This window comes from Ambystoma mexicanum, chromosome 7p (genome assembly GCF_040938575.1).
Source record: "Ambystoma mexicanum isolate Mex_15411 chromosome 7p, UKY_AmexF1_1, whole genome shotgun sequence".
Lineage (NCBI taxonomy): Eukaryota > Metazoa > Chordata > Amphibia > Caudata > Ambystomatidae > Ambystoma > Ambystoma mexicanum.
This window is the reverse complement of record NC_090939.1, coordinates 86,398,168-86,418,244: the sequence shown is the minus strand read 5'-3', so window position 1 is coordinate 86,418,244 and position 20,077 is coordinate 86,398,168.

The following is a 20,077-nucleotide window of genomic DNA, read 5'->3' as shown; positions in this document are numbered from 1 at the left end:
TGAAGAGAAGGTACCACAGCCGTGAGAGTGTAGACAAGACCATGGGAATGAGAGTGAAGAGAAGGGACCGCAGTCATGAGAGTGAAGAAGAGACCATGGGAAGTAGATTGAAGAGAATGGACCAGGGCCATGAGAGTGTAGAAGAGACCATGGGAATGAGAGTGAAAAGAAGGGACCATGGCCATGAGAGTGAAGAAGAGACCATGAAAATGAGAGTGAAGAGAAGGGACAGTGGCCATGAAAGTGTAGAAGAGACCCTGGGAATGAGAGTGAAGAGAAGGTACCGCGGCCATGAGAGTGAAGAAGAGACCATGGGAATGAGAGTGAAGAGAAGGGACCGTGGCAATGAGAGTGAAGAAGAGACCATGGGTATGAGAGTGAAGAGAAGGGACCACAGCCGTGAGAGTGAAGACGAGATCATGGGAATGAGATTGAAGAGAAGGGACCACGGCCATGAGAGTGAAGAAGCGACCATGGGAATGAGAGTGAAGAGAAGGGACCACGGCCATGAGAGTGTAGAAGAGACCTTGGGAATGAGAGTGAAGAGAAGGGACCGCGGCCATGAGAGTGAAGAAGAGACCATGGAAATGAGAGTGAAAAGAAGGCACCACGGCCATGAGAGTGAAGACGAGACCATGGGAATGAGAGTCAAGAGAAGGGACCACGGCCATGAAAGTGAAGATGAGACCATGGGAATGAGAGTGAAGAGAAGGGACCGCGGCCATGAGAGTCAAGAAGAGACCAATGGAAGTAGATTGAAGAGAAGGGACCATGGCCATGAGAGTGAAGAAGAGACCATGGGAATTAGAGTGAAGAGAAGGCACCGCAGCCATGAGAGTGAAGAAGAGACCATGGGAATGAGACTGAAAAGAAGGGACCACAGCCATGAGAGTGAAGATGAGACCATGGGCATGAGAGTGAAGAGGGGACCACAGCCGTGAGAGTGAGGAAGAGACCATGGGAATGAGAGTGAAGAGAAGGGACCACGGCTATGAGAGTGTAGACGAGACCATGGGAATGAGAGTGAAGAGAAGGGACCACGGCCATGAAAGTGAAGATGAGACCATGGGAATGAGAGTGAAGCGAAGGGACCGCAGCCATGAGAGTGAAGAAGAGACCATGGGAAGTAGATTGAAGAGAAGGGACCAAAGCCATGAGACTGAAGAAGAGACCATGGGAATGAGAGTGAAGAGAAGGGACCGTGGCCATGAGAGTGAAGAAGAGACCATGGGAATGAGACTGAAAAGAAGGGACCACGGCCATGAGAGTGAAGACGAGACCATGGGAATGAGAGTGAAGAGAAGGGACCGCGGCCATGAAAGTGAAGACGAGACCATGGTAATGAGAGTGAAGAGAAGGGACCGCGGCCATGAGAGTGAAGAAGAGACAATGGGAATGAGACTGAAAAGAAGGGACCACGGCCATGAGAGTGAAGACGAGACCATGGGAATGAGAGTGAAGAGAAGGGGCCACGGCCATGAAAGTGAAGATGAGACCATGGGAATGAGAGTGAAGAGAAGGGACCGCGGCCATGAGAGTGAAGAAGAGACCATGGGAAGTAGATTGAAGAGAAGGGACCACGGCCATGAGAGTGAAGAAGAGACCATGGGAATGAGAGTGAAGAGAAGGGACGGCGGTCATGAGAGTGAAGAAGAGACCATGGGAATGAGACTGAAAAGAAGGGACCATGGCCATGAGAGTGAAGACGAGACCATGGGAATGAGAGTGAAGAGAAGGGACGGCGGTCATGAGAGTGAAGAAGAGACCATGGGAATGAGACTGAAAAGAAGGGACCATGGCCATGAGAGTGAAGACGAGACCATGGGAATGAGAGTGAAGAGAAGGGACCACGGCCATGAGAGTGAAGAAGAGACCATGGGAAGTAGATTGAAGAGAAGGGACCACAGCCATGAGAGTGAAGAGAAGGGACCACAGCCGTGAGAGTGTAGACAAGACCATGGGAATGAGAGTGAAGAGAAGGGACCGCAGTCATGAGAGTGAAGAAGAGACCATGGGAAGTAGATTGAAGAGAAGGGACCACAGCCATGATAGTGAAGAGAAGGGACCACAGCCGTGAGAGTGTAGACAAGACCATGGGAATGAGAGTGAAGAGAAGGGACCGCAGTCATGAGAGTGAAGAAGAGACCATGGGAAGTAGATTGAAGAGAAGGGACCAGGGCCATGAGAGTGTAGAAGAGACCATGGGAATGAGAGTGAAAAGAAGGGACCATGGCCATGAGAGTGAAGAAGAGACCATGAAAATGAGAGTGAAGAGAAGGGACAGTGGCCATGAAAGTGTAGAAGAGACCCTGGGAATGAGAGTGAAGAGAAGGTACCGCGGCCATGAGAGTGAAGAAGAGACCATGGGAATGAGAGTGAAGAGAAGGGACCGTGGCAATGAGAGTGAAGAAGAGACCATGGGTATGAGAGTGAAGAGAAGGGACCACAGCCGTGAGAGTGAAGACGAGATCATGGGAATGAGATTGAAGAGAAGGGACCACGGCCATGAGAGTGAAGAAGCGACCATGGGAATGAGAGTGAAGAGAAGGGACCACGGCCATGAGAGTGTAGAAGAGACCTTGGGAATGAGAGTGAAGAGTAGGGACCGCGGCCATGAGAGTGAAGAAGAGACCATGGAAATGAGAGTGAAAAGAAGGCACCACGGCCATGAGAGTGAAGACGAGACCATGGGAATGAGAGTCAAGAGAAGGGACCACGGCCATGAAAGTGAAGATGAGACCATGGGAATGAGAGTGAAGAGAAGGGACCGCGGCCATGAGAGTCAAGAAGAGACCAATGGAAGTAGATTGAAGAGAAGGGACCATGGCCATGAGAGTGAAGAAGAGACCATGGGAATTAGAGTGAAGAGAAGGGACCGCAGCCATGAGAGTGAAGAAGAGACCATGGGAATGAGACTGAAAAGAAGGGACCACAGCCATGAGAGTGAAGATGAGACCATGGGCATGAGAGTGAAGAGGGGACCACAGCCGTGAGAGTGAGGAAGAGACCATGGGAATGAGAGTGAAGAGAAGGGACCACGGCTATGAGAGTGTAGACGAGACCATGGGAATGAGAGTGAAGAGAAGGGACCACGGCCATGAAAGTGAAGATGAGACCATGGGAATGAGAGTGAAGCGAAGGGACCGCAGCCATGAGAGTGAAGAAGAGACCATGGGAAGTAGATTGAAGAGAAGGGACCAAAGCCATGAGACTGAAGAAGAGACCATGGGAATGAGAGTGAAGAGAAGGGACCGTGGCCATGAGAGTGAAGAAGAGACCATGGGAATGAGACTGAAAAGAAGGGACCACGGCCATGAGAGTGAAGACGAGACCATGGGAATGAGAGTGAAGAGAAGGGACCGCGGCCATGAAAGTGAAGACGAGACCATGGTAATGAGAGTGAAGAGAAGGGACCGCGGCCATGAGAGTGAAGAAGAGACAATGGGAATGAGACTGAAAAGAAGGGACCACGGCCATGAGAGTGAAGACGAGACCATGGGAATGAGAGTGAAGAGAAGGGACCACGGCCATGAAAGTGAAGATGAGACCATGGGAATGAGAGTGAAGAGAAGGGACCGCGGCCATGAGAGTGAAGAAGAGACCATGGGAAGTAGATTGAAGAGAAGGGACCACGGCCATGAGAGTAAAGAAGAGACCATGGGAATGAGAGTGAAGAGAAGGGACGGCGGTCATGAGAGTGAAGAAGAGACCATGGGAATGAGACTGAAAAGAAGGGACCATGGCCATGAGAGTGAAGACGAGACCATGGGAATGAGAGTGAAGAGAAGGGACCATGGCCATGAAAGTGAAGATGAGACCATGGGAATGAGAGTGAAGAAAAGGGACCGCGGCTATGAGAGTGAAGAAGAGACCATGGGAAGTAGATTGAAGAGAAGGGACCACGGCCATGAGAGTGAAGAAGAGACCATGGGAAGTAGACTGAAAAGAAGGGACCATGGCCATGAGAGTGAAGAAGAGACCATGGGAAAGAGAGTGAAGAGAAGGGACCGCGGCTATGAGAGTGAAGAAGAGACCATGGGAAGTAGATTGAAGAGAAGGGACCGCAGCCATGAGAGTGAGGAAGAGACCATGGGAATGAGAGTGAAGAGAAGGGACCGCAGCCATGAGAGTGAAGAAGAGACCATGGGAATGAGAGTGAAGAGAAGGAACCACGGCCATGAGAGTGAAGAAGAGACCATGGGAATGAGAGTGAAGAGAAGGGACGGCGGTCATGAGAGTGAAGAAGAGACCATGGAAATGAGACTGAAAAGAAGGGACCATGGCCATGAGAGTGAAGACGAGACCATGGGAATGAGAGTGAAGAGAAGGGACCACGGCCATGAAAGTGAAGATGAGACCATGGGAATGAGAGTGAAGAGAAGGGACCGCGGCTATGAGAGTGAAGAAGAGACCATAGGAAGTAGATTGAAGAGAAGGGACCACGGCCATGAGAGTGAAGAAGAGACCATGGGAAGTAGATTGAAGAAAAGGGACCACAGCCATGAGAGTGAAGAGAAGGGACCACAGCCGTGAGAGTGTAGACAAGACCATGGGAATGAGAGTGAAGAGAAGGGACCGCAGTCATGAGAGTGAAGAAGAGACCATGGGAAGTAGATTGAAGAGAAGGGACCACAGCCATGAGAGTGAAGAGAAGGGACCACAGCCGTGAGAGTGTAGACAAGACCATGGGAATGAGAGTGAAGAGAAGGGACCGCAGTCATGAGAGTGAAGAAGAGACCATGGGAAGTAGATTGAAGAGAAGGGACCACAGCCATGAGAGTGAAGAGAAGGGACCACAGCCGTGAGAGTGTAGACAAGACCATGGGAATGAGAGTGAAGAGAAGGGACCACAGCCATGAAATTGAGGATGAGACCATGGGAATGAGAGTGAAGAGAAGGGACGGTGGCCATGAGAGTGAAGAAGAGACCATGGGAAGTAGATTGAAGAGAAGGGACCACGGCCATGAGAGTGAAGAAGAGACCATGGGAATGAGATTGAAGAGAAGGGACCGCGGCCATGAGAGTGAAGAAGAGACCATGGGAATGAGACTGAAAAGAAGGGACCACGGCCATGAGAGTGAAGACGAGACCATGGGAATGAGAGTGAAGAGAATGGACCGCGGCCATGAAAGTGAAGACGAGACCATGGGAATGAGACTGAAAAGAAGGGACCATGGCCATGAGAGTGAAAAAGAGACCATGGGAATGAGAGTGAAGAGAAGGGACCGCGGCTATGAGAGTGAAGAAGAGACCATGGGAAGTAGATTGAAGAGAAGGGACCGCAGCCATGAGAGTGAGGAAGAGACCATGGGAATGAGAGTGAAGAGAAGGGACCGCAGCCATGAGAGTGAAGAAGAGACCATGGGAATGAGAGTGAAGAGTAGGAACCACGGTCATGAGAGTGAAGAGAAGGGACCGCGGCCATGAGAGTGAAGAAGAGACCACGGGAATGAGAGTGAAGAGAAGGGACCGCAGCCATGAGAGTGAAGAAGAGACCATGGGAATGAGAGTGAAGAGAAGGGACCGCAACCATGAGAGTGAAGAAGAGACCATGGGAATGAGAGTGAAGAGAAGGGACCGCGGCCATGAGAGTGAAGAGAAGGGACCGCGGCCATGAGAGTGAAGAAGAGACCATGGGAATGAGAGTGAAGAGAAGGAACCACGGCCATGAGAGTGAAGAGAAGGGACCGCGGCCATGAGAGTGAAGAAGAGACCACGGGAATGAGAGTGAAGAGAAGGGACCGCAGCCATGAGAGTGAAGAAGAGACCATGGAAATGAGAATGAAGAGAAGGGACTGCAGCCATGAGAGTGAAGAAGAGACCATGGGAATGAGAGTGAAGAGAAGGTACCGCATCCATGAGAGTGAAGAAGAGACCATGGGAATGAGATTGAAGAGAAGGGACCGCGGCCATGAGAGTGAAGAAGAGACCATTGGAATGAAAGGGGAGCGAAGGGACCGCGACTATGAGAGTGCAGAAGAGACCATGGGAATGAGAGTGAAGATAAGGGACCAGGGCCATGAGAGTGAAGAAGAGACCATGGGAATGAAAGTGAAGAGAAGGGACCGCAGCAATGAGAGTGAAGAAGAGAACATGGGAATGAGAGTGAAGAGAAGGGACCACGGCCATGAGAGGGAAGAAGAGACTATGGGAATGAGAGTGAAGAGAAGGTACCGCGGCCATGAGAGTTAAGAAGAGACCATGGGAATGAGAGTGAAGAGAAGGAACCGCGGCCATGAGAGTGATGAAGAGACCATGGGAAGGAGATTGAAGGGAAGGGACCGCGGCCATGAGAGTGAAGAAGAGACCATGGGAAGGAGAGTGAAGAGAAGGGACCGCAGCCATGAGAGTGAAGAAGAGACCATGGGAATGAGAGTGAAGAGAAGGGACCGCGGCCATGAGAGTGAAGAAGAGACCATGGTAATGAGAGTGAAGGGAAAGGACCACAGCCATCAGAGTAAAGAAGAGACCATGGGAATGAGAGTGAAGAGAAGGGACGGCGGCCATGAGAGTGAAGGGGAGACCATGAGAATGAGAGTGAAGAGAAGGGACCGCGGCCATCAGAGTGAAGAGGAGACCATGAGAATGAGAGTGAAGAAAAGGGACCGCGGTCATGAGAGTGAAGAAGAGACCATGGGAATGAGAGTGAAAAGAAGGGGCCGCGGCCATGAGAGTGAAGAAGAGACCATGGGAATGATAGTGAAGAGAAGGGACCGCGGCCATGAGAGTGAAGAAGAGACCATGGGAATGAGAGTGTAGAGAAGGGACCGCGGCCATGAGAGTGAGGAAGAGACCATGGGAATGAGAGTAAAGAGAAGGGACCGCGGCCATGAGAGAGAAGAAGAGACCATGGGAATGAGAGTGAAGAGAAGTTACCACGGCCATTAGAGTGAAGAAGAGACCATGGGAATGAGAGTGAAGAGTTGGGACTGCGGCCATGAGAGTGAAGAAGAGACCATTGGAATGAGAGTGAAGAGAAGGGACCGTTCCATGAAAGTGTAGAAGAGACCCTGGGAATGAGAGTGAAGAGAAGGTACCACGGCCATGAGAGTGAAGAAGAGATCATGGGAATGAGAGTGAAGAGAAGGGACCGTGGCAATGAGAGTGAAGAAGAGACCATGGGTATGAGAGTGAAGAGAAGGGACCACAGCCGTGAGAGTGAAGACGAGACCATGGGAATGAGATTGAAGAGAAGGGACCACGGCCATGAGAGTGTAGAAGAGACCATGGGAATGAGAGTGAAGAGAAGGGACAACGGCCATGAGAGTGTAGAAGAGACCATGGGAATGAGAGTGAAGAGAAGGGACCGCGGCCATGACAGTGAAGAAGAGACCATGGGAATGAGAGTGAAGAGAAGGGACCGCGGCCATGAGAGTGAAGAAGAGACCATGGGAATGAGAGTGAAGAGAAGGGACCGCGGCCATGACAGTGAAGAAGAGACCATGGGAATGAGAGTGAAGATAAGGGACCACGGCCATGAGAGTGAAGAAGAGACCATGGGAATGAGAGTGAAGAGAAGTGACCGCAGCCATGAGAGTGAAGAAGTGACCATGGGAAGGAGATTGAAGAGAAGGGACCGCAGCAATGAGAGTGAAGAAGAGAACATGGGAATGAGAGTGAAGAGAAGGGACCACGGCCATGAGAGGGAAGAAGAGATTATGGGAATGAGAGTGAAGAGAAGGTACCGCGGCCATGAGAGTTAAGAAGAGACCATGGGAATGAGAGTGAAGAGAAGGAACCGCAGCCATGAGAGTGATGAAGAGACCATGGGAAGGAGATTGAAGGGAAGGGACTGAGGCCATGAGAGTGAAGAAGAGACCATGGGAAGGAGAGTGAAGAGAAGGGACTGCAGCCATGAGAGTGAAGAAGAGACCATGGGAATGAGAGTGAAGAGAAGGGACCGCGGCCATGAGAGTGAAGAAGAGACCATGGTAATGAGAGTGAAGGGAAAGGACCACAGCCATGAGAGTGAAGAAGAGACCATGGGAATGAGAGTGAAGAGAAGGGACCGCAGCCATGAGAGTAAAGAAGAGACCATGGGAATGAGAGTGAAGAGAAGGGACCGCGGCCATGAGAGTGAAGAAGAGACCATGGGAATGAGAGTTAAGAGAAGGGACGGCGGCCATGAGAGTGAAGGGGAGACCATGGGAATGAGAGTGAAGAGAAGGGACCGCGGCCATCAGAGTGAAGAGGAGACCATGAGAATGAGAGTGAAGAAAAGGGACCGCGGTCATGAGAGTGAAGAAGAGACCATGGGAATGAGAGTGAAGAGAAGGGGCTGCGGCCATGAGAGTGAAGAAGAGACCATGGGAATGATAGTGAAGAGAAGGGACCGCGGCCATGAGAGTGAAGAAGAGACCATGGGAATGAGAGTGTAGAGAAGGGACCGCGGCCATGAGAGTGAGGAAGAGACCATGGGAATGAGAGTAAAGAGAAGGGACCGCGGCCATGAGAGAGAAGAAGAGACCATGGGAATGAGAGTGAAGAGAAGGGACCACGGACATGAGAGTGAAGAAGAGACCATGGGAATGAGAGTGAAGAGGTGGGACTGCGGCCATGAGAGTGAAGAAGAGACCATGAAAATGAGAGTGAAAAGAAGGCACCACGGCCATGAGAGTGAAGACGAGACCTTGGGAATGAGAGTGAAGAGAAGGGACCGCGGCCATGAGAGTGAAGAAGAGACCATGGAAATGAGAGTGAAAAGAAGGCACCACGGCCATGAGAGTGAAGACGAGACCATGGGAATGAGAGTCAAGAGAAGGGACCACGGCCATGAAAGTGAAGATGAGACCATGGGAATGAGAGTGAAGAGAAGGGACCGCGGCCATGAGAGTCAAGAAGAGACCAATGGAAGTAGATTGAAGAGAAGGGACCATGGCCATGAGAGTGAAGAAGAGACCATGGGAATTAGAGTGAAGAGAAGGGACCGCAGCCATGAGAGTGAAGAAGAGACCATGGGAATGAGACTGAAAAGAAGGGACCACAGCCATGAGAGTGAAGATGAGACCATGGGCATGAGAGTGAAGAGGGGACCACAGCCGTGAGAGTGAGGAAGAGACCATGGGAATGAGAGTGAAGAGAAGGGACCACGGCTATGAGAGTGTAGACGAGACCATGGGAATGAGAGTGAAGAGAAGGGACCACGGCCATGAAAGTGAAGATGAGACCATGGGAATGAGAGTGAAGCGAAGGGACCGCAGCCATGAGAGTGAAGAAGAGACCATGGGAAGTAGATTGAAGAGAAGGGACCAAAGCCATGAGACTGAAGAAGAGACCATGGGAATGAGAGTGAAGAGAAGGGACCGTGGCCATGAGAGTGAAGAAGAGACCATGGGAATGAGACTGAAAAGAAGGGACCACGGCCATGAGAGTGAAGACGAGACCATGGGAATGAGAGTGAAGAGAAGGGACCGCGGCCATGAAAGTGAAGACGAGACCATGGTAATGAGAGTGAAGAGAAGGGACCGCGGCCATGAGAGTGAAGAAGAGACAATGGGAATGAGACTGAAAAGAAGGGACCACGGCCATGAGAGTGAAGACGAGACCATGGGAATGAGAGTGAAGAGAAGGGACCACGGCCATGAAAGTGAAGATGAGACCATGGGAATGAGAGTGAAGGGAAGGGACCGCGGCCATGAGAGTGAAGAAGAGACCATGGGAAGTAGATTGAAGAGAAGGGACCACGGCCATGAGAGTGAAGAAGAGACCATGGGAATGAGAGTGAAGAGAAGGGACGGCGGTCATGAGAGTGAAGAAGAGACCATGGGAATGAGACTGAAAAGAAGGGACCATGGCCATGAGAGTGAAGACGAGACCATGGGAATGAGAGTGAAGAGAAGGGACCATGGCCATGAAAGTGAAGATGTGACCATGGGAATGAGAGTGAAGAAAAGGGACCGCGGCTATGAGAGTGAAGAAGAGACCATGGGAAGTAGATTGAAGAGAAGGGACCACGGCCATGAGAGTGAAGAAGAGACCATGGGAAGTAGATTGAAGAGAAGGGACCACAGCCATGATAGTGAAGAGAAGGTACCACAGCCGTGAGAGTGTAGACAAGACCATGGGAATGAGAGTGAAGAGAAGGGACCGCAGTCATGAGAGTGAAGAAGAGACCATGGGAAGTAGATTGAAGAGAAGGGACCAGGGCCATGAGAGTGTAGAAGAGACCATGGGAATGAGAGTGAAAAGAAGGGACCAAGGCCATGAGAGTGAAGAAGAGACCATGAAAATGAGAGTGAAGAGAAGGGACAGTGGCCATGAAAGTGTAGAAGAGACCCTGGGAATGAGAGTGAAGAGAAGGTACCGCGGCCATGAGAGTGAAGAAGAGACCATGGGAATGAGAGTGAAGAGAAGGGACCGTGGCAATGAGAGTGAAGAAGAGACCATGGGTATGAGAGTGAAGAGAAGGGACCACAGCCGTGAGAGTGAAGACGAGATCATGGGAATGAGATTGAAGAGAAGGGACCACGGCCATGAGAGTGAAGAAGAGACCATGGGAAGTAGATTGAAGAGAAGGGACCACGGCCATGAGAGTGAAGAAGAGACCATGGGAATGAGATTGAAGAGAAGGGACCGCGGCCATGAGAGTGAAGAAGAGACCATGGGAATGAGACTGAAAAGAAGGGACCACGGCCATGAGAGTGAAGACGAGACCATGGGAATGAGAGTGAAGAGAATGGACCGCGGCCATGAAAGTGAAGACGAGACCATGGGAATGAGACTGAAAAGAAGGGACCATGGCCATGAGAGTGAAAAAGAGACCATGGGAATGAGAGTGAAGAGAAGGGACCGCGGCTATGAGAGTGAAGAAGAGACCATGGGAAGTAGATTGAAGAGAAGGGACCGCAGCCATGAGAGTGAGGAAGAGACCATGGGAATGAGAGTGAAGAGAAGGGACCGCAGCCATGAGAGTGAAGAAGAGACCATGGGAATGAGAGTGAAGAGTAGGAACCACGGTCATGAGAGTGAAGAGAAGGGACCGCGGCCATGAGAGTGAAGAAGAGACCACGGGAATGAGAGTGAAGAGAAGGGACCGCAGCCATGAGAGTGAAGAAGAGACCATGGGAATGAGAGTGAAGAGAAGGGACCGCAACCATGAGAGTGAAGAAGAGACCATGGGAATGAGAGTGAAGAGAAGGGACCGCGGCCATGAGAGTGAAGAGAAGGGACCGCGGCCATGAGAGTGAAGAAGAGACCATGGGAATGAGAGTGAAGAGAAGGAACCACGGCCATGAGAGTGAAGAGAAGGGACCGCGGCCATGAGAGTGAAGAAGAGACCACGGGAATGAGAGTGAAGAGAAGGGACCGCAGCCATGAGAGTGAAGAAGAGACCATGGAAATGAGAATGAAGAGAAGGGACTGCAGCCATGAGAGTGAAGAAGAGACCATGGGAATGAGAGTGAAGAGAAGGTACCGCATCCATGAGAGTGAAGAAGAGACCATGGGAATGAGATTGAAGAGAAGGGACCGCGGCCATGAGAGTGAAGAAGAGACCATTGGAATGAAAGGGGAGCGAAGGGACCGCGACTATGAGAGTGCAGAAGAGACCATGGGAATGAGAGTGAAGATAAGGGACCAGGGCCATGAGAGTGAAGAAGAGACCATGGGAATGAAAGTGAAGAGAAGGGACCGCAGCAATGAGAGTGAAGAAGAGAACATGGGAATGAGAGTGAAGAGAAGGGACCACGGCCATGAGAGGGAAGAAGAGACTATGGGAATGAGAGTGAAGAGAAGGTACCGCGGCCATGAGAGTTAAGAAGAGACCATGGGAATGAGAGTGAAGAGAAGGAACCGCGGCCATGAGAGTGATGAAGAGACCATGGGAAGGAGATTGAAGGGAAGGGACCGCGGCCATGAGAGTGAAGAAGAGACCATGGGAAGGAGAGTGAAGAGAAGGGACCGCAGCCATGAGAGTGAAGAAGAGACCATGGGAATGAGAGTGAAGAGAAGGGACCGCGGCCATGAGAGTGAAGAAGAGACCATGGTAATGAGAGTGAAGGGAAAGGACCACAGCCATCAGAGTAAAGAAGAGACCATGGGAATGAGAGTGAAGAGAAGGGACGGCGGCCATGAGAGTGAAGGGGAGACCATGAGAATGAGAGTGAAGAGAAGGGACCGCGGCCATCAGAGTGAAGAGGAGACCATGAGAATGAGAGTGAAGAAAAGGGACCGCGGTCATGAGAGTGAAGAAGAGACCATGGGAATGAGAGTGAAAAGAAGGGGCCGCGGCCATGAGAGTGAAGAAGAGACCATGGGAATGATAGTGAAGAGAAGGGACCGCGGCCATGAGAGTGAAGAAGAGACCATGGGAATGAGAGTGTAGAGAAGGGACCGCGGCCATGAGAGTGAGGAAGAGACCATGGGAATGAGAGTAAAGAGAAGGGACCGCGGCCATGAGAGAGAAGAAGAGACCATGGGAATGAGAGTGAAGAGAAGTTACCACGGCCATTAGAGTGAAGAAGAGACCATGGGAATGAGAGTGAAGAGTTGGGACTGCGGCCATGAGAGTGAAGAAGAGACCATTGGAATGAGAGTGAAGAGAAGGGACCGTTCCATGAAAGTGTAGAAGAGACCCTGGGAATGAGAGTGAAGAGAAGGTACCACGGCCATGAGAGTGAAGAAGAGATCATGGGAATGAGAGTGAAGAGAAGGGACCGTGGCAATGAGAGTGAAGAAGAGACCATGGGTATGAGAGTGAAGAGAAGGGACCACAGCCGTGAGAGTGAAGACGAGACCATGGGAATGAGATTGAAGAGAAGGGACCACGGCCATGAGAGTGTAGAAGAGACCATGGGAATGAGAGTGAAGAGAAGGGACAACGGCCATGAGAGTGTAGAAGAGACCATGGGAATGAGAGTGAAGAGAAGGGACCGCGGCCATGACAGTGAAGAAGAGACCATGGGAATGAGAGTGAAGAGAAGGGACCGCGGCCATGAGAGTGAAGAAGAGACCATGGGAATGAGAGTGAAGAGAAGGGACCGCGGCCATGACAGTGAAGAAGAGACCATGGGAATGAGAGTGAAGATAAGGGACCACGGCCATGAGAGTGAAGAAGAGACCATGGGAATGAGAGTGAAGAGAAGTGACCGCAGCCATGAGAGTGAAGAAGTGACCATGGGAAGGAGATTGAAGAGAAGGGACCGCAGCAATGAGAGTGAAGAAGAGAACATGGGAATGAGAGTGAAGAGAAGGGACCACGGCCATGAGAGGGAAGAAGAGATTATGGGAATGAGAGTGAAGAGAAGGTACCGCGGCCATGAGAGTTAAGAAGAGACCATGGGAATGAGAGTGAAGAGAAGGAACCGCGGCCATGAGAGTGATGAAGAGACCATGGGAAGGAGATTGAAGGGAAGGGACTGAGGCCATGAGAGTGAAGAAGAGACCATGGGAAGGAGAGTGAAGAGAAGGGACTGCAGCCATGAGAGTGAAGAAGAGACCATGGGAATGAGAGTGAAGAGAAGGGACCGCGGCCATGAGAGTGAAGAAGAGACCATGGTAATGAGAGTGAAGGGAAAGGACCACAGCCATGAGAGTGAAGAAGAGACCATGGGAATGAGAGTGAAGAGAAGGGACCGCAGCCATGAGAGTAAAGAAGAGACCATGGGAATGAGAGTGAAGAGAAGGGACCGCGGCCATGAGAGTGAAGAAGAGACCATGGGAATGAGAGTTAAGAGAAGGGACGGCGGCCATGAGAGTGAAGGGGAGACCATGGGAATGAGAGTGAAGAGAAGGGACCGCGGCCATCAGAGTGAAGAGGAGACCATGAGAATGAGAGTGAAGAAAAGGGACCGCGGTCATGAGAGTGAAGAAGAGACCATGGGAATGAGAGTGAAGAGAAGGGGCTGCGGCCATGAGAGTGAAGAAGAGACCATGGGAATGATAGTGAAGAGAAGGGACCGCGGCCATGAGAGTGAAGAAGAGACCATGGGAATGAGAGTGTAGAGAAGGGACCGCGGCCATGAGAGTGAGGAAGAGACCATGGGAATGAGAGTAAAGAGAAGGGACCGCGGCCATGAGAGAGAAGAAGAGACCATGGGAATGAGAGTGAAGAGAAGGGACCACGGACATGAGAGTGAAGAAGAGACCATGGGAATGAGAGTGAAGAGGTGGGACTGCGGCCATGAGAGTGAAGAAGAGACCATGAAAATGAGAGTGAAAAGAAGGCACCACGGCCATGAGAGTGAAGACGAGACCTTGGGAATGAGAGTGAAGAGAAGGGACCGCGGCCATGAGAGTGAAGAAGAGACCATGGAAATGAGAGTGAAAAGAAGGCACCACGGCCATGAGAGTGAAGACGAGACCATGGGAATGAGAGTCAAGAGAAGGGACCACGGCCATGAAAGTGAAGATGAGACCATGGGAATGAGAGTGAAGAGAAGGGACCGCGGCCATGAGAGTCAAGAAGAGACCAATGGAAGTAGATTGAAGAGAAGGGACCATGGCCATGAGAGTGAAGAAGAGACCATGGGAATTAGAGTGAAGAGAAGGGACCGCAGCCATGAGAGTGAAGAAGAGACCATGGGAATGAGACTGAAAAGAAGGGACCACAGCCATGAGAGTGAAGATGAGACCATGGGCATGAGAGTGAAGAGGGGACCACAGCCGTGAGAGTGAGGAAGAGACCATGGGAATGAGAGTGAAGAGAAGGGACCACGGCTATGAGAGTGTAGACGAGACCATGGGAATGAGAGTGAAGAGAAGGGACCACGGCCATGAAAGTGAAGATGAGACCATGGGAATGAGAGTGAAGCGAAGGGACCGCAGCCATGAGAGTGAAGAAGAGACCATGGGAAGTAGATTGAAGAGAAGGGACCAAAGCCATGAGACTGAAGAAGAGACCATGGGAATGAGAGTGAAGAGAAGGGACCGTGGCCATGAGAGTGAAGAAGAGACCATGGGAATGAGACTGAAAAGAAGGGACCACGGCCATGAGAGTGAAGACGAGACCATGGGAATGAGAGTGAAGAGAAGGGACCGCGGCCATGAAAGTGAAGACGAGACCATGGTAATGAGAGTGAAGAGAAGGGACCGCGGCCATGAGAGTGAAGAAGAGACAATGGGAATGAGACTGAAAAGAAGGGACCACGGCCATGAGAGTGAAGACGAGACCATGGGAATGAGAGTGAAGAGAAGGGACCACGGCCATGAAAGTGAAGATGAGACCATGGGAATGAGAGTGAAGGGAAGGGACCGCGGCCATGAGAGTGAAGAAGAGACCATGGGAAGTAGATTGAAGAGAAGGGACCACGGCCATGAGAGTGAAGAAGAGACCATGGGAATGAGAGTGAAGAGAAGGGACGGCGGTCATGAGAGTGAAGAAGAGACCATGGGAATGAGACTGAAAAGAAGGGACCATGGCCATGAGAGTGAAGACGAGACCATGGGAATGAGAGTGAAGAGAAGGGACCATGGCCATGAAAGTGAAGATGTGACCATGGGAATGAGAGTGAAGAAAAGGGACCGCGGCTATGAGAGTGAAGAAGAGACCATGGGAAGTAGATTGAAGAGAAGGGACCACGGCCATGAGAGTGAAGAAGAGACCATGGGAAGTAGATTGAAGAGAAGGGACCACAGCCATGATAGTGAAGAGAAGGTACCACAGCCGTGAGAGTGTAGACAAGACCATGGGAATGAGAGTGAAGAGAAGGGACCGCAGTCATGAGAGTGAAGAAGAGACCATGGGAAGTAGATTGAAGAGAAGGGACCAGGGCCATGAGAGTGTAGAAGAGACCATGGGAATGAGAGTGAAAAGAAGGGACCAAGGCCATGAGAGTGAAGAAGAGACCATGAAAATGAGAGTGAAGAGAAGGGACAGTGGCCATGAAAGTGTAGAAGAGACCCTGGGAATGAGAGTGAAGAGAAGGTACCGCGGCCATGAGAGTGAAGAAGAGACCATGGGAATGAGAGTGAAGAGAAGGGACCGTGGCAATGAGAGTGAAGAAGAGACCATGGGTATGAGAGTGAAGAGAAGGGACCACAGCCGTGAGAGTGAAGACGAGATCATGGGAATGAGATTGAAGAGAAGGGACCACGGCCATGAGAGTGAAGAAGCGACCATGGGAATGAGAGTGAAGAGAAGGGACCACGGCCATGAGAGTGTAGAAGAGACCTTGGGAATGAGAGTGAAGAGAAGGGACCGCGACCATGAGAGTGAAGAAGAGACCATGGAAATGAGAGTGAAAAGAAGGCACCACGGCCATGAGAGTGAAGACGAGACCATGGGAATGAGAGTCAAGAGAAGGGACCACGGCCATGAAAGTGAAGATGAGACCATGGGAATGAGAGTGAAGAGAAGGGACCGCGGCCATGAGAGTCAAGAAGAGACCAATGGAAGTAGATTGAAGAGAAGGGACCATGGCCATGAGAGTGAAGAAGAGACCATGGGAATTAGAGTGAAGAGAAGGGACCGCAGCCATGAGAGTGAAGAAGAGACCATGGGAATGAGACTGAAAAGAAGGGACCACAGCCATGAGAGTGAAGATGAGACCATGGGCATGAGAGTGAAGAGGGGACCACAGCCGTGAGAGTGAGGAAGAGACCATGGGAATGAGAGTGAAGAGAAGGGACCACGGCTATGAGAGTGTAGACGAGACCATGGGAATGAGAGTGAAGAGAAGGGACCACGGCCATGAAAGTGAAGATGAGACCATGGGAATGAGAGTGAAGCGAAGGGACCGCAGCCATGAGAGTGAAGAAGAGACCATGGGAAGTAGATTGAAGAGAAGGGACCAAAGCCATGAGACTGAAGAAGAGACCATGGGAATGAGAGTGAAGAGAAGGGACCGTGGCCATGAGAGTGAAGAAGAGACCATGGGAATGAGACTGAAAAGAAGGGACCACGGCCATGAGAGTGAAGACGAGACCATGGGAATGAGAGTGAAGAGAAGGGACCGCGGCCATGAAAGTGAAGACGAGACCATGGTAATGAGAGTGAAGAGAAGGGACCGCGGCCATGAGAGTGAAGAAGAGACAATGGGAATGAGACTGAAAAGAAGGGACCACGGCCATGAGAGTGAAGACGAGACCATGGGAATGAGAGTGAAGAGAAGGGACCACGGCCATGAAAGTGAAGATGAGACCATGGGAATGAGAGTGAAGAGAAGGGACCGCGGCCATGAGAGTGAAGAAGAGACCATGGGAAGTAGATTGAAGAGAAGGGACCACGGCCATGAGAGTGAAGAAGAGACCATGGGAATGAGAGTGAAGAGAAGGGACGGCGGTCATGAGAGTGAAGAAGAGACCATGGGAATGAGACTGAAAAGAAGGGACCATGGCCATGAGAGTGAAGACGAGACCATGGGAATGAGAGTGAAGAGAAGGGACCATGGCCATGAAAGTGAAGATGAGACCATGGGAATGAGAGTGAAGAAAAGGGACCGCGGCTATGAGAGTGAAGAAGAGACCATGGGAAGTAGATTGAAGAGAAGGGACCACGGCCATGAGAGTGAAGAAGAGACCATGGGAAGTAGATTGAAGAGAAGGGACCACAGCCATGAGAGTGAAGAGAAGGGACCACAGCCGTGAGAGTGTAGACAAGACCATGGGAATGAGAGTGAAGAGAAGGGACCGCAGTCATGAGAGTGAAGAAGAGACCATGGGAAGTAGATTGAAGAGAAGGGACCACAGCCATGATAGTGAAGAGAAGGGACCACAGCCGTGAGAGTGTAGACAAGACCATGGGAATGAGAGTGAAGAGAAGGGACCGCAGTCATGAGAGTGAAGAAGAGACCATGGGAAGTAGATTGAAGAGAAGGGACCAGGGCCATGAGAGTGTAGAAGAGACCATGGGAATGAGAGTGAAAAGAAGGGACCATGGCCATGAAAGTGAAGAAGAGACCATGAAAATGAGAGTGAAGAGAAGGGACAGTGGCCATGAAAGTGTAGAAGAGACCCTGGGAATGAGAGTGAAGAGAAGGTACCGCGGCCATGAGAGTGAAGAAGAGACCATGGGAATGAGAGTGAAGAGAAGGGACCGTGGCAATGAGAGTGAAGAAGAGACCATGGGTATGAGAGTGAAGAGAAGGGACCACAGCCGTGAGAGTGAAGACGAGATCATGGGAATGAGATTGAAGAGAAGGGACCACGGCCATGAGAGTGAAGAAGCGACCATGGGAATGAGAGTGAAGAGAAGGGACCACGGCCATGAGAGTGTAGAAGAGACCTTGGGAATGAGAGTGAAGAGTAGGGACCGCGGCCATGAGAGTGAAGAAGAGACCATGGAAATGAGAGTGAAAAGAAGGCACCACGGCCATAAAAGTGAAGACGAGACCATGGGAATGAGAGTCAAGAGAAGGGACCACGGCCATGAAAGTGAAGATGAGACCATGGGAATGAGAGTGAAGAGAAGGGACCGCGGCCATGAGAGTCAAGAAGAGACCAATGGAAGTAGATTGAAGAGAAGGGACCATGGCCATGAGAGTGAAGAAGAGACCATGGGAATTAGAGTGAAGAGAAGGGACCGCAGCCATGAGAGTGAAGAAGAGACCATGGGAATGAGACTGAAAAGAAGGGACCACAGCCATGAGAGTGAAGATGAGACCATGGGCATGAGAGTGAAGAGGGGACCACAGCCGTGAGAGTGAGGAAGAGACCATGGGAATGAGAGTGAAGAGAAGGGACCACGGCTATGAGAGTGTAGACGAGACCATGGGAATGAGAGTGAAGAGAAGGGACCACGGCCATGAAAGTGAAGATGAGACCATGGGAATGAGAGTGAAGCGAAGGGACCGCAGCCATGAGAGTGAAGAAGAGACCATGGGAAGTAGATTGAAGAGAAGGGACCAAAGCCATGAGACTGAAGAAGAGACCATGGGAATGAGAGTGAAGAGAAGGGACCGTGGCCATGAGAGTGAAGAAGAGACCATGGGAATGAGACTGAAAAGAAGGGACCACGGCCATGAGAGTGAAGACGAGACCATGGGAATGAGAGTGAAGAGAAGGGACCGCGGCCATGAAAGTGAAGACGAGACCATGGTAATGAGAGTGAAGAGAAGGGACCGCGGCCATGAGAGTGAAGAAGAGACAATGGGAATGAGACTGAAAAGAAGGGACCACGGCCATGAGAGTGAAGACGAGACCATGGGAATGAGAGTGAAGAGAAGGGACCACGGCCATGAAAGTGAAGATGAGACCATGGGAATGAGAGTGAAGAGAAGGGACCGCGGCCATGAGAGTGAAGAAGAGACCATGGGAAGTAGATTGAAGAGAAGGGAACACGGCCATGAGAGTAAAGAAGAGACCATGGGAATGAGAGTGAAGAGAAGGGACGGCGGTCATGAGAGTGAAGAAGAGACCATGGGAATGAGACTGAAAAGAAGGGACCATGGCCATGAGAGTGAAGACGAGACCATGGGAATGAGAGTGAAGAGAAGGGACCATGGCCATGAAAGTGAAGATGAGACCATGGGAATGAGAGTGAAGAAAAGGGACCGCGGCTATGAGAGTGAAGAAGAGACCATGGGAAGTAGATTGAAGAGAAGGGACCACGGCCATGAGAGTGAAGAAGAGACCATGGGAAGTAGATTGAAGAGAAGGGACCACAGCCATGATAGTGAAGAGAAGGGTCCACAGCCGTGAGAGTGTAGACAAGACCATGGGAATGAGAGTGAAGAGAAGGGACCGCAGTCATGAGAGTGAAGAAGAGACCATGGGAAGTAGATTGAAGAGAAGGGACCAGGGCCATGAGAGTGTAGAAGAGACCATGGGAATGAGAGTGAAAAGAAGGGACCATGGCCATGAGAGTGAAGAAGAGACCATGAAAATGAGAGTGAAGAGAAGGGACAGTGGCCATGAAAGTGTAGAAGAGACCCTGGGAATGAGAGTGAAGAGAAGGTACCGCGGCCATGAGAGTGAAGAAGAGACCATGGGAATTAGAGTGAAGAGAAGGGACCGTGGCAATGAGAGTGAAGAAGAGACCATGGGTATGAGAGTGAAGAGAAGGGACCACAGCCGTGAGAGTGTAGACAAGACCATGGGAATGAGAGTGAAGAGAAGGGACCGCAGTCATGAGAGTGAAGAAGAGACCATGGGAAGTAGATTGAAGAGAAGGGACCAGGGCCATGAGAGTGTAGAAGAGACC